We start from the raw sequence: 14063 nt of genomic DNA on the forward strand, positions 1-14063 counted from the left end.
GACCTCGTGATCCGCCCACCTTGGCCTCCCAAAGTGTTGGGATTACAGGCATGAGCCACCGTACCCAGCCATAAGTTTATTTTTCTAAATGTGGCCAGATGTGGTAGTTCACACCTGTAATTCCAGCCCTTTGGGAGGCAGAGGCAGGAGGATCACTTGAGCTCAGGAGTTCAAGACCAGCCTAGGCAGTGTAGTGAAACCTCATTTATACAAAAAATTTAAAAATTAGCTAGGTGTGGTCAGGCACAGTGGCTCATGTCTGTAATCCCAGCACTTTGGGAGGCTGAGGCAGGCAGATCACAAGGTCAGGAGATCGAGACCATCCTGGCTAACACAGTGAAACCCCATCTCTACTAAAAATACAAAAAATTAGCCGGGCATGGCGGCATGCATCTGTAGTCCCCGCTACTCGGGAGGCCGAGGCAGGAGAGTGGCGTGAACCCGGGGAGCGGAGCTTGCAGTGAGCCGAGATCACGCCACTGCACTCCAGCCTGGGCAACAGAGCAAGACTCCGTCTCAAAAAAATAAAATAAAATAAAATAAAAATTAGCTAGGTGTGTGGTGGTGTGTACCTGTAGTCCTAGCTACTCTGTAGGCGGAGGCAGGAGGATTGCTTGAACCCAGGAGGTCTAGGCTGCAGTGAGCCGTGATCATGCCACTGCACTCCAGCCTGGGTGACAAGGAGATACCCTGTCTCAACAAAAAAAAATTCTAAATGTCATCATATTAAACGATAGAGTGCCCACTTTTTCACTAGCAATTTTTCATGTCACTTTAAACATACAGTCTTCTGAAAGCAGAGACTAGAATTTCACATGATAGACCAAATTCAAACTTTTGAGATGTAAAACATTTTAATCCGTAAAAACAAAAGCAAAGATTGCAAATAGAATGTCTAAAATCTCCTTATTATAAGGAAGCATAAGGTATGTGTAACATTAACATCGTGAATATGAATATACTACCCTCAATCTTAATGCCCTCCCCCACTTGCCTCTTCCTTTTCTGAACTGTTCAGGAGGAAGAGGCTCTACAGGTGGCAGAATAGGCTGGGCACAGTGACTCAGGCCCGTAATCCCAGCATTTCAGGAGGCGGAGGCAGGCTGATCACCTGAGGTCAAGACTTCAAGGCTGGGCCAGGCACGGTGGCTCAAGCCTGTAATCCCAGCACTTTGGGAGGCCGAGGAGGGTGGATGGCCTGAGGTCAGGAGTTCAAGATCAGCCTGGCCAACATGGTGAAACTCCATCACTATTAAAAATACAAAAAAAAAATTAGCTGGGCGTGGTGGTGTGTTCCTGTAACCCCAGCTACTTGGGAGGCTGAAGCAGGAGAATCACTTGCACCTGAGAGGCAGAGGTTGCAGTGAGCCAAGATCTGCCACTGCACTCCAGCCTGGGTGACAGAGGGAGACTGTCTCAAAAAAAAAAAAAAAATAGTTAAAGACCTGCCTGACCAACTTGGTGAAACCCCGTCTATACTGAAAATACAAAATTGTCGGGCATGGAGGTAGGCGCCTATAATCCCAGCTACCCTGGAGACTGAGGCAGGAGAGTTGCTTCAACCAGGGAGGTAGAGGTTGCAGTGAGCTGAGATTGTGCCATTGCACTCCAGCCTGGGCAACAAGAGTGAAACTCCACCTCAAAAGTAAATAAATAGGCCAGGAGCAGTGGCTCACGCCTGTAATCCCAGCACTTTGGGAGGCCGAGGGGGGCGGATCATGAGGTCAGGGGATTGAGATCATCCTGGCCAACATGGCGAAGCCCTGTCTCTACTAAAAATACAAAAATTAACTGGGCATGGTGGTGTATGCCTGTAATCCCAGCTACTTAGGAGGCTGAGGCAGGAGAATCACTTGAACCAGGGAGGTTGCAGTGAGCTAAGATTGTGCCACTGCACTCCAGCCTGGGTGATAGAGCAAGACTCCATCTCAAAATAAATAAATAAATAAGAAAAAATAATAAATAAATAAATATAAAGGTGGCAGAATATTCTGCAGTTGTATATGATTCTACGAAAAGAAACTAATGAGGCCAGTCATGGTCTGAAACAATGTGAAAGCAAGTGTCTAGATTCACAGAGGAAGTAGGTTTGCTCTGTTCTTTTAAGAGCTATAAAATGTCTGGTTGTTTTTAAATTAAAATTCCAGTGTTCATCCATATGTTTGGCATTAGGGAGACCTAATCTTTTTTTTTTTTTTTTTTTTGAGACAGAGTTTTGCTCTTGTTGCCCAGGCTGGAGTGCAATGGCACAATCTCAGCTCAACGCAACCTCCACCTCCCGGGTTCGAGCGATTCTCCTGCCTCAGCCTCCGGAGTAGCTGGGATTAGAGGCACACGCCACCACACCCATCTAACTTTGTATTTTTAGTAGAGACAGGGTTTCACCATGTTGGTCAGAATGGCTTTAAACTCCTGACCTCAGGTGATCTGCCCACCTCAGCCTCCCAAAGTGCTGGAATTATAGTCGTGAGCCACCATGTCCAGCCAGGGAGACCTAATCTTAATCACCAGTTAGAAAAATGAAATGTATGGTCAGGTATGATGGCTCATGCCTGTAATCCCAGCACTTTGGGAGGCCAAGGCTAGAGGATCATGAGGTCAAGAGTTTAAGACAAGCCTGGACAGTATGGTGAAACTCTGTCTCTACTAAAAATACCAAAATTAGCAGAGCGTGGTGGCGCACAGCTTTAGTCCCAGCTACTTTGGAGGCTAAGGCAGAAGAATTCCTTGAACCCAGGAGGTAGAGGTTGCAGTGAGCTGAGATGGCACCACCGCACTCCAGTCTGGGCAACAGAGCAAGATTCCATCTCAAATAAAAGGGAAGAAGAAGAAGAAGAAGAAGAAGAAGAAGAAGAAGAAGAAGAAGAAGAAGAAGAAGAAGAAGAAGAAGAAGAAGAAGAAGAAGAAGAAGAAGGAGGAGGAGGAGGAGGAGGAGGAGGAGGAGGAAGGAGGAGAGGAGAGAAGAAGGAGGAGGAGGAAGAGGGAGGAGGAGGAGGAGGAGAAGAAGAAGAAGAAGAAGAAGAAGAAGAAGAAGAAGAAGAAGAAGAAGAAGAAGAAGAAGAAGAAGAAGAAGAGGAGGAGGAGGAGGAGGAGGAGGAGAAAGTAGAGTATTTACCATGCTACTTGGAGGGTAGTTCAAGTAACAGGGAAAAAAACAAATTCAGGTGGTAAAATGGCAGAAAAGTAAATGTTATGAGGGCTATGAAATAATTCAAGCAAACTGGCCTTGAAAAGATTACCTATTCTTTAAAATAAATCACTTGAATATGTATGAAAGAAAGTGTTTAAAATTATTTAAATAACATTCTTTTAGAGCAATCCAAATTTCAGTCACTTTCCTCTCCCTCATTAGTGACTTATACTTGACACTGAAATGAACAATTTAAACCTGAAATAGAGTTTGTGAGAGAAAAAAAAGAGATCTATCTAAGAATCCTCATCCACTTTAGGCTACCAAAAATAACTTGGAGCACACCAAAAGCAATAACCACAGTGACAAACAAAAAGTGCTCTTTAATGTTTGTGGTATTCATCACAATGCATACAGCTAGAATGAAAACTTTTTTTTTTTTTTTTTTGGAGACAGGGTCTTGCTCTGTCACCCAGGCTGTGGTACAGTGGTATGTTCGTGGCTCACTGCAACCTCTGCCCTCCTGGGCTCAAGCCGTCCTCCCTGCCTCAGCCTCCTGAGTAGCTGGGACTATAAGCACAAGGCACAATACCGGCTATTTTTAATTTTTTTTAAATTTTTTTTTGTAGAGATGAGGTCTTTCTCTTTTTCTCTCTCACTCTCTCTATTTAATTTTATTTTAATCTAAATAGAGATGAGGTCTCAACATGTCGCCTAGGCTGGTTTCAACTTCTTGAATTCAAGTGATTCTCCCATCTCAGCCTCCCAAAGTGCTGAGATTACAGACATGAGCCACTGCACCTGGCCAAAATTCTTTCCAGGTTAAAGAGGTGTTAAATGGAACATTAAGAACTATGTCTAGGTCCGATGCCAGTGTCTCATCCTTGTAATCCTAGCACTTTGGGAGATCGAGACGGGTGGATCACTTGGGGTCAGGAGTTCAAGACTAGTCTGGCCAACATGGTGAAACCTTGTCTTTACTAAAAATACAAAATTGGTGAGGCGCTGTGGTGGGCCCCTGTAATCCCAGTTACTTGGGAGGCTGAGGCAGGAGAATTGCTTCAACCCTGGAGGTGGAAGTTGCAGTGAGCCACGTTCATACCACTGTGCCTCAGCCTGGGCAATAGGCTGACTCCATCTCAAAAACAAAAACAACGAACAAAAAACTATGTCTGACCCATTTCAAAAAAAGAGATCAAATTATAAACCCACTATGTGCACCATACGTTTACATTTGTTAAGGTAAACAAAGGTGACTACCTAGAATAAAAATGCCACCTTAGTGAATAACTTGGAACCAAATCAGCTCTTTTACTCTCATCAGAAGTGTAAGTCATGGCAGGTCCTTAGCATGCACTTTATTCTTCTAGGATCACTTGTTTTACAACTTAGGAAGAGATATTCTTTCCATAACTGTGATAAATATAAAATCTTAGATTCAGGTAGACATGTAAATTTAGATACAGAAATAAAAACATTCGCCAAATGATGATGTAATTAAAACAGATTTATAAATTTGTCATCTGGGTTCAAGAGCCAGTATGGGCTCAAACCGCCCAAATTACAGGGTACTCACAACTATTATGAGGGTAAATACATTTCACAGGAAACAGTCAAGTGCTGAAAAGATGCTTGTGACTGTGGAAAGGATTTTAAGCTTGAATTTTAAATATGTGTAATAAAAACTACTTCTGTGAAATGCGGACTCTACTTACTAGACTTGCCTCTATAAAAATAGATTGTTTGTCCTATTCCTATAATCAAATGCACCCATTATGCCATATAACTTCCTGTAAGAATCTATACAAACTAAACACTTCGAGGTCATAGACAATCTGTTAGGATAATGTTACGATGTTGCAGGTTTCAACTATAAAATTCTAGTGCTTGCTTAACTCATAAAAATGCTCCTCAGAGAGTATAAGTATGTGGTTTCCCTCTGATCTTATTCTTAAGGTAGAATACACGTTCTTTTTCTCACTTTGGGCACCTCCTCTCTGATTACAATTATGTTGTTTTAGAGCTTCATTTGCTAATTTAGGAAAAGTTTCTTCAACCTGTACGTAACATTGAAATATTATCAAAAATAAAAGAATATCATCTCCAAAGGGGTAGAGAATACAGCCATTTCCTTAGTAGCTTTGTGTTGAAGTTTTCCTTCCATTCTCTTTTCTAACATAAATTATGCTGCATCAGATGAAAAAAAAATAAATGAGACTAAAAAGGAATCAGAAGGAGAGCAGAGATCCAATAGAAAACGTCAAGGGAAGAGGTTGATCTCCTTTGTCAACTTTAAGGTGAGATTTAAAGAAAAATAACATTCTGTTGTCCTTTGCTATAATCATGAAGAAAGACTGATATGTTAACCACCTTCTTTGCCTCTCATGCTGAGGTGTGATGAAATGACTAGCAAAGTATTTTCAAAATTTCGATTATTCCCTTGAGATTGTCATTCTAACATTACAACTTCCTTAAATGCATTTAAATTGGTATTACTTTAGTGTTACATTTTAACCAGGAGCAATTTTGTTGTGTGGGAATTAAATTTGCAAAACAGAACTTCCTAAAAGTAAACAAATAAAAGAAGTCATTGAAATTCCTTCTCACCCAAGCTCCCCCTTTATAGCTTTCCCTTTGTCTTGCTCCCTCCACTTCTCATTCTCTTTCTACATCTTCCCATTTTTCCTTTTTTTACTTCCCACTCTATTCTTTTTCTTTTCAAATGAGTTGATTACCATAGACATTTTTCTTCACACGCACACACAAAACACACACACACACACACACACACACCATGCACCACTCACCCCACTGCATCTGCTACTGATTGGCTTCTTCTGAAAGGACAAAGGGTCAGTTAGAGGAGCCATCCTTCAGTTTGCATACAAAGTTCTGGCAGACTGGCTGAAATTGGTAGAAGTAACTGTCATTAGACTCCAGAAAATTAAGTAATTGGATCCATATGTGCTGGTTTACACACTTTTAAAAAGGAAGTAACTTCAATGTGTAGCTCTGATTTTAGTAAGAAAGGGTACAGAAGTAAAAGCACATACCTACAATTATTTATCTAATTTACTTCTTGGCAAGTTATTGTACCACTTTTTTTTTTTTTTTTTTTTTTTTTTTTTTAGTTTTTTAGTTTTTTCCTAGTAACTCACAGAACAAGTACTCCAATCTTTAATGGAGATTTTGTATCCATAGATGTTTGACCTTGTGTTATAGAGTAACTGCATGTTTTGAACCTATTTATAAGAAAGTAATATTCTAACCTAGATAATTTTCATTTAGTACTAACTACTATATTTCTGCAAAATAGGATTTGACTAGTTCAGCCGAGTCAGAAATCCAATGTGATATATATATTTGAAGACAAAACTACCAACACAATTTAAAATTTAAATAAAGCTTCAATAAAAATATAAAATAATGTTCACTATAAATATTAAAGAAAACAACACAAGGCTTAAAATACAATAAGGATTGTTTTATATCTGCAGCAGTGAAGAGGTAGCAACTAACAGCAAGAACTCTAGGATCTCACTGGTTTCAAATCCTAGCTCTGTTGTTTCCTAGACACGTAACCTTGGAAAAATCTCTCTTCTCTATACTCCAGTTTCCCAATTTGTAAAACAGGCACAAGAGGATGTTATGAGGATTAAATGAGATAATTCAAACAAAGTTCCTACAACAATTCCTGGTACAGAACAGGTGATATAGAGATGATCTTTCATACTAAGGTTGCTTTTAACAAAACCCATTACTGGAGCACATTTTGTTCTATCACTAACTTGCTTTGGACTTCAATGAGTCACTTAATGCCAGTTTTCTCATTTGTAAAATGGATGCAGATTGGACTTCATTTCTTTCTTTTTTTTCTTTTTCTTTTTTTTTTTTTTTTTTTTTTTTTTTGGAGATGAAGTTTCACTCTGTCACCTAGGCTGGAGTGCAGTGGCATGATCTCTGTTCACTTGACCTCCACCTCCTGGGGTCAAGCTATTCTCCTGCCTTAGCCTGCCAAGTAGCTGGGATTACAGGTGTCCACTGCCACACCCAGCTTTTTTGTATTTTTATAGAGACAGGGTTTCACCATGTTGGCCAGGCTGGTTTCGAACTCCTGACCTCAAGTGATCCATCTGCCTCCACCTCCCAAAGTGCTAGGATTATAGGCTTGAGCCACCACGCTTTGTTTGGACTTCATTTTTAACATTCCTCTGAGAGAGAGAGAGAGAGAGAGAGAGACAGAGAGAGAGAGAATACATGTATAATATACACACACACATATATATAATATATACATGTATATAATATATATTCTCTATGACCTTACTGAACTTCAAAAGTACACAAAATAGTTTAAATATTGTTGTGTGTGATATGGGCTCAACAAATCTAAAATCCTCATAGTCATTGAGTAACTAATCACAAACATTTCTTGTTTAGGTACCAAGTTTGGGGAATGCAGAGGTAATAGGTTAATGAATAATAATAAAATACACCTTCTAGCCAGGTCAGGAGGTACAACAGAGAACTGTATCCAATATTCTTATAAAGTAGCCTGTGTGGGTACTCACTGTAAAAAAGGAGAGTTGGCAATCATTCTTGACTAGTTATCAGAATGAAAGTCAGGCAAAGCACGGCAGTGCTAGACAACCAGGCTGAGTATCCCAGGATAACATTAATTGGACTAGATTCTCTGGAAAAGAGAAATTATGTTTTTGCAGGATCTCACTAGAGAGTGAAATTAGGATCCAAAAAGAAAGAATGAAAGTCTCGAATATTGCTCAATGAGGTTTTCTGTACTTTGTTAATCACACATTAATTGGCATGCTGTTACCCTTATGTGTTTGGGACATAATGTTTTGGTACTATATTTTTCTTTCTTGTAAAGTGCAACAAAATCCCTGCATACACTAAGTATTCATTTCATTTTGATTAAATAAATTTATGAGCCCTCTTAAATAGTCAGCCAAGGCTGGGCGTGGTGGCTCATGCCTGTAATCCCAGCACTTTGGGAGGCCAAGGCAGGTGGATCACCTGAGGTCAGGAGTTCGAGACCAGCCCGGCCAAGATGGAGAAACCCCATCTCTACTAAAAACATACAAAAAATTACCCAGGTGTGGTGGTGGACACCTGTAATCCCAGCTACATAGAAGGCTGAGGCAAGAGAATCGCTTGAACCTGGTAGTCGGAGGTTGCAGTGAGCAGAGGTCACGCCACTGCACTCTAGTCTGGACAACAGAGTGGCACTCTGTCTCATTTTTTTTAAAAAAAAAAAAACCTGGTGCAGCATGCCTGTAATTCCAACACTTTGGGAGGTTGAGGTGGGTGGATCACCTGAGGTCAGGAGTTTGAGACCAGCCTGGCCAACATGGAGAAATCGCATCTCAACAAAAAAATATACAAAAATCAGCCTGGTGTAGTGGCATGCACCTGTAATCCCAGCTACTTGGGAGGCTGAGGAAGGAGAATCGCTTGAATCCGGGAGGCAGAGGTTGCAGTGAGCCAAGACCGCACCACTGCACTCTAGCCTGGGCAACAGAGTAAGAGTTTGTCTCAAAAAAAAAAAAAAAAAAAAAAAAAAAGATCTGTAAAGTCTAAATGCCTCACTTTTTAAATAAAGAATCTGATAAAAATAATTTGACCAAAGCCAAATGATTTAGTGACAGAAGCCAGGACTAAACACTCAAGTTGTGTGACCTGTAAAGTCATCCTATTTCCATTATACTAAACTACCTTCACTTTTGTTCACGAACCAAATCACCAAGCCTAATATTCAAATACAAAATTTCTGATTTATTTGTTTAATGCTAAACACTAGGCCATTCAAGCAGTGTAGTTCAGAAAAGATTCAAAATTTCATGTATTTCAAAGTCTTAAATATGCACTTAAAGAATTCTCACAGAGTTTACTCACAGTTTTATATTTTATATAATTTACCCAGTAAAAAATAATTGCTGCTTAGGAGTCACTTGGGTTTATTATGAAAATTCCTGAGACTGTTTTTGATTAAATAAGCACATAAACAAGGTTAACAGTGGGGATGGAGAGGATAAACCCAAATGTGTCTCACATTTTTTATTTAAAGAGAAGTATTGCTAATTAGGATCTCTTTTATTCAATTGAATTATTTATATCTAAGTTGTTCTTCATTAGAAAACCATCGATCACCATTATCCCTTTTATTTTCTCACAATACCAGAAGGTCTTCTTCATGCCATTTGGTCAATCACTTTAGTCAAGTAGCCTGGGTAAGAATCATCACAATGTAGGGATGTCTGAAAGTTCCACGTATGTTGCTACCTCTGTTATTTTTGTACACAATATAAAGAATCTATTACTAGTATTCCTATGTTATTTTTCTCAGGTTTGCCAGACATATGAGGGTTAGGAAGGTATTCAAACTCTCAAAAGTATATGCCTTTTTTGGACCTATGATTTCTTGCAAAAATGTATGTTTTGGCTCGGATATTAGGCTGATGCAGCATTTATGATCAGTAATGTTTTTTCAACCATCACATGTGCCCAAGGAGATCCTGGGAAAATTTTTGAATGATCATTGTACTGAATAAATGTTTTACCACACTCAGTATTTGAATTTTATATATTTGATATATCCAACACATCTAATCCATAATTTCCTCTAAGCAAGGACAATGCCAATTTTGTTTACACAAGTTTTCAAACCTAACAATTTTTTTTATTTACTATGATTCTATTTTCTGTAAGTTTGGCTGTTAGCTTTCCACTTGGTGCTATTTGAGTTCCAAGAATGGCAGTAGATTAGGTAGGCCTAGGAGAACTAATTAAGAATTAATTAGATAATAAAATTAAGTAAAGGATTAGTTAATTAATTGGAGAATTAAGGAAGGCCTAAAAGAACTAATGTAGAGAATGAAAACTAAAAAGCATTATTTGGTCTATACCAAGAAGTGGTCAAAATGGAACAAAGGATCAAAAGAAAAATGCATACCAAAGCCAGGTCAGTCCAGCAAGAGTCAGAAAGCAGAAAAACGTAGTCGTCTGAAATCCAGCAAGGGTCAGAAAGCAGATAAATGGAAAAAATAGGAAGCCAGAAAAAAGAAGGCCACAGGCAGATACCTGAAGTTAAAACAAAGCTTTGGGAAGGGGTAGTGAACACCATCCAAACAATCGGGAATCAAATAGGAAACACACTTGAGAAGATACACTCTAAATTGAGCCACATTCTATCTCCACGAGGATTAGCTTTAAATGCTTCCATCTGAGGGCAGAAGCTAATCCCACCACAAATAGAGACAGGTGTGCTAACCAGGAATCACAAGCGGATCCTGATAAGATTAAGATCTTCTTTACTACACTAGTGTGGTTAGCGTGAAATTTTACTGATTCATCAAGTAGGGTGTTGAAAATATAGCAGTGAAGAAAGCAGTTAAAACTTCCTACCCTCATGAAGTTTACATTCTGTAGAGTTAGACAAATCCCAGATTAAAGAGTGTAGTTATAGAACACAGCTTTTCAGACTTGAAAGGTAACCTAGTTTCTACCCTTAAGTTAGGTCAAGTTCCATAAACTGCCATCTTAGTACTTGCTGTAATTAATTCCTGAAATCACCTCGTTTTTTATCTTTTTCACTTTTCCAGGTAAATGTTTTTCACATATTCTTTTTCGTCATTACAGTTTTCGTTTCTGGAGCCATAGTGGTTTTAAGTTCTCACCCATGCATTTTTTTAATATGATTTTCATACTTAATTGAATATGATTCAATATTTGTAGACTCTGGAGAAGACACTGAAATGAAAAAGAACAAGTTTCTTCATTCAAGGAGTTTTTATTTCTGCAGGATTCCATATGTGCTCAAGAAACTGTCAGACCAGGATGAATGTATTATGGCCCACAAGGGAGGCATTAAATGCTATGGTGATGAAAAGGCTATGATAACAGGAAAATTTCCAGATCCCTGAAACATGACTAAAATCACTTCAGTTGGTAGGAATCAGGAAAGGCTTATAGAGAAAATTCAATTAATTTATAAGAAAATTTAGCTAATTAAATTTAATGCATAAGCATTATATTCAAGAGTAGTGACATGTCTGATTCTTGATTTTATCCCTAGTATGCACAACAAAGTCTGGGACACAAAAGTACTTTAAGTACTCAACAAATATTTGTTGAACTGATCTGGAATGATTGATTAAACCCTGAAGAACTAGTAGGACTTCAATTAAGGAAAATTAGAACAAACCCAGCAGATTTTTTTCTAAAGAAAAGAAACACAAGACCTGGCACAGTGACTCATGTCTGTAATCCCAGCACTTTGGGAGGCTGAGACAGGCAGATCACCTGACATCAGGAGTTCAAGACCAGCCTGGCCAACATGATGAAACCCCATCTCTACTAAAAATAGAAAAATTAGCTGGGCGTGGTGGCACATGCCTGTAATCCCAGCTACTCGGGAGGCTGAGGCAGGAGAATGCTTTAACCGAGGAGGCAGAGTTTACAGTGAGCCAAGATTGTTCCCCTGCACTCCAGCCTGGGTGACAGAGCCAGACTCCATCTCAAAAAAATAAAAAGAAAAAAGGAAAGAAACACAAAGCATGACAAAACAAGAAAAGAGAAAAAGGTAAGCAGAGAGTAGTCTAATCTGGATGCAGTGAAGTGTCCACAGAAAAAGTCATATTTGAAAGTTTAGGCCGGACATGGTGGCTCACGCCTGTAATCCTAGCACTTTGAGAGGTCAAGGCGGGTGGATCACCTGCGGTCAGAAGTTCGAAACCAGCCTGGCCAGGAAGGAAAAAAGGAAGGAAGGGAGAAAGGAGGAAGGGAGGAAGGTGGAAGGAAGGTTAGTTTAATGCTTGGACTCTATTTTAGACATCTAGCTGAATGATAATGGGCAAAGAGAGAGAAATTTTAGGTTGGAAAGAATATTTTTACAGGGAGAGTGGGATGCAGTAAAGAAGGAAAGACTGAAGATGCAAGTGGCAAAGATGAGATCAATTGGGAAGCATCTCCTAGGAAAAGTTGGGGCACAAGATCCAAATCAAAGGGATAACAGGCCCAGGACTGAGAGACACGGGCCTCATATTGACTTTACTATGAGCTATTTTATTTGGGTCAAATCACTTAATCCTCTGAGTTTGCTGCCTTTTCTGTAAAATGGAGACAGAGCTTACATCATAAAATTATGATGTGTAAACAAAACAACATTTGTTAAATAGCTGGCATATATAGTATGCTACTATAAAATAAATATATTTTTATTGGATTATATAGAGAATATTTATATCCTTATAGAATATATGTAGGTACACAAATGTGTTGATTTTCTAGGGCTGTTAGAGAGCCACAAACTGAGTGGCTTAAAACAACATAAATTTGTTCTTTCAAATTCAGGAGGCTAGAAGTCCAAAATCAAAGTGTCAGTAGTGTTGATTTTTGGAAACTCAGAGGATGATTTCGTTCCATGCCTCTCCCCTAACTTCTGGTGGTTGCTGGCTATCCTTGGCATTGGTTCCTTGGCTCATGGCAGCATAACTCTCATTTTTGCCTCTATCATCACAGAGCTCCTCCCCACCATTTCCTGTGGGTCTCTGTCTCTTCTTTTTCCTATAAGGACAGCCGCCATATTGGATTTAGGACCCACCCTACTCCAGTATGACTTCAATCTTAACTGATTACATTTGCAATGTCTCTATTTCAAAATAAGGCCACATTTTGGGTTCCAGATGGACATAAATTTTATGGGGCACAATATTCAACCTCGCACAAGAAATATATTATTAATTTATCTTTTATTTTATAATAGCTTCAATAGCCTTTTTTTTTTTTTTTAATAAGAACCAGGATTTGGGCCTTAAATGGGAGGATAGCAAAATGTTTGAGGGCTGAGATTATGGAATTTGGATCCCATCTATTCCTCTTCCAGTCATCTAGCCCTTTGAGGCTACACTTCTTCAGCTGTCAGTTTTCTCATCTAGTCAACAGGGAGACATGATACTTCAGAGTGTTTTTTGGGAGGATTATGCGAAGTAACAAATGCAACACACTTAACATAGGATTTGGCCCGGGGCACAGTGCTTGCCTCCCTCACAAAAGCTGTCTGTAAGGTGGAAGTCTAGGTTTGTATTCATGTAAACAAAGAAGATTCCTTGTTCTCTTATACTTGCAGGCTAAAAGTGCTGTTTGCAGAGCCAGTTGCATTGTTTTGACATTTTCCTACCAATATTTCTCCACACCTAGTTATTCAGTACTAACATGAATGATTTATTGCTATTGTTGACTCACATTCCACAGAAATATTGGATCACTTTTCATTATACCTCCATGTCTAACATTTCAGTTTGCCCATTGACTGTATAATCACATTATTACTATACTCCAAAAGTCAACTATTTAAGCAATATCTTTTTCTTTGTTTTTTTGAAAGAATAATTTTAAAACATGTAAATAAATCATGTCTAAATTTTTATGAGTTTAATACATAATCACTTTTTCAGGTAGAAAACCAGGTATTTTATCATATCTATTTTTTTAATGAGAAAAATGATGTTCTATGTGGTTACATGACTTAAGTATAACAGTTTGCTCTGTCCTGATCAGTGGAGATTTGTATCTTCCACAGCACCGGTGTATATTAGTGACATTCTAGGAATTCATTGTTGATCACCTGGTAATGAAATATAAAAATGTTAGTCAATATTTGCTGTCTGTGGTCGGTCTCTATCTTATCTATGAAGAAGATTCACTACTACACCGTTGAATAGACTTGAAAGTTGGCCTGAAAATATGGTGCCAAAATCTATATTGATCTCTTATTGATTTCACATTCAACTTTGTTAGCATGCTGTTTTCCTGAGTGCTGTACTAAGAAGACTGGGGCGGGAAAGGGGGAGGGATTTAAAAATCTGAATAAACTCTTTGCCATTCATAAGTTAGTTTTATATCATGGTTCAAACTC

The sequence above is a fragment of the Chlorocebus sabaeus genome, chromosome 7 (assembly GCF_047675955.1).
Source record: "Chlorocebus sabaeus isolate Y175 chromosome 7, mChlSab1.0.hap1, whole genome shotgun sequence".
NCBI classification, from domain to species: Eukaryota; Metazoa; Chordata; class Mammalia; order Primates; family Cercopithecidae; genus Chlorocebus; species Chlorocebus sabaeus.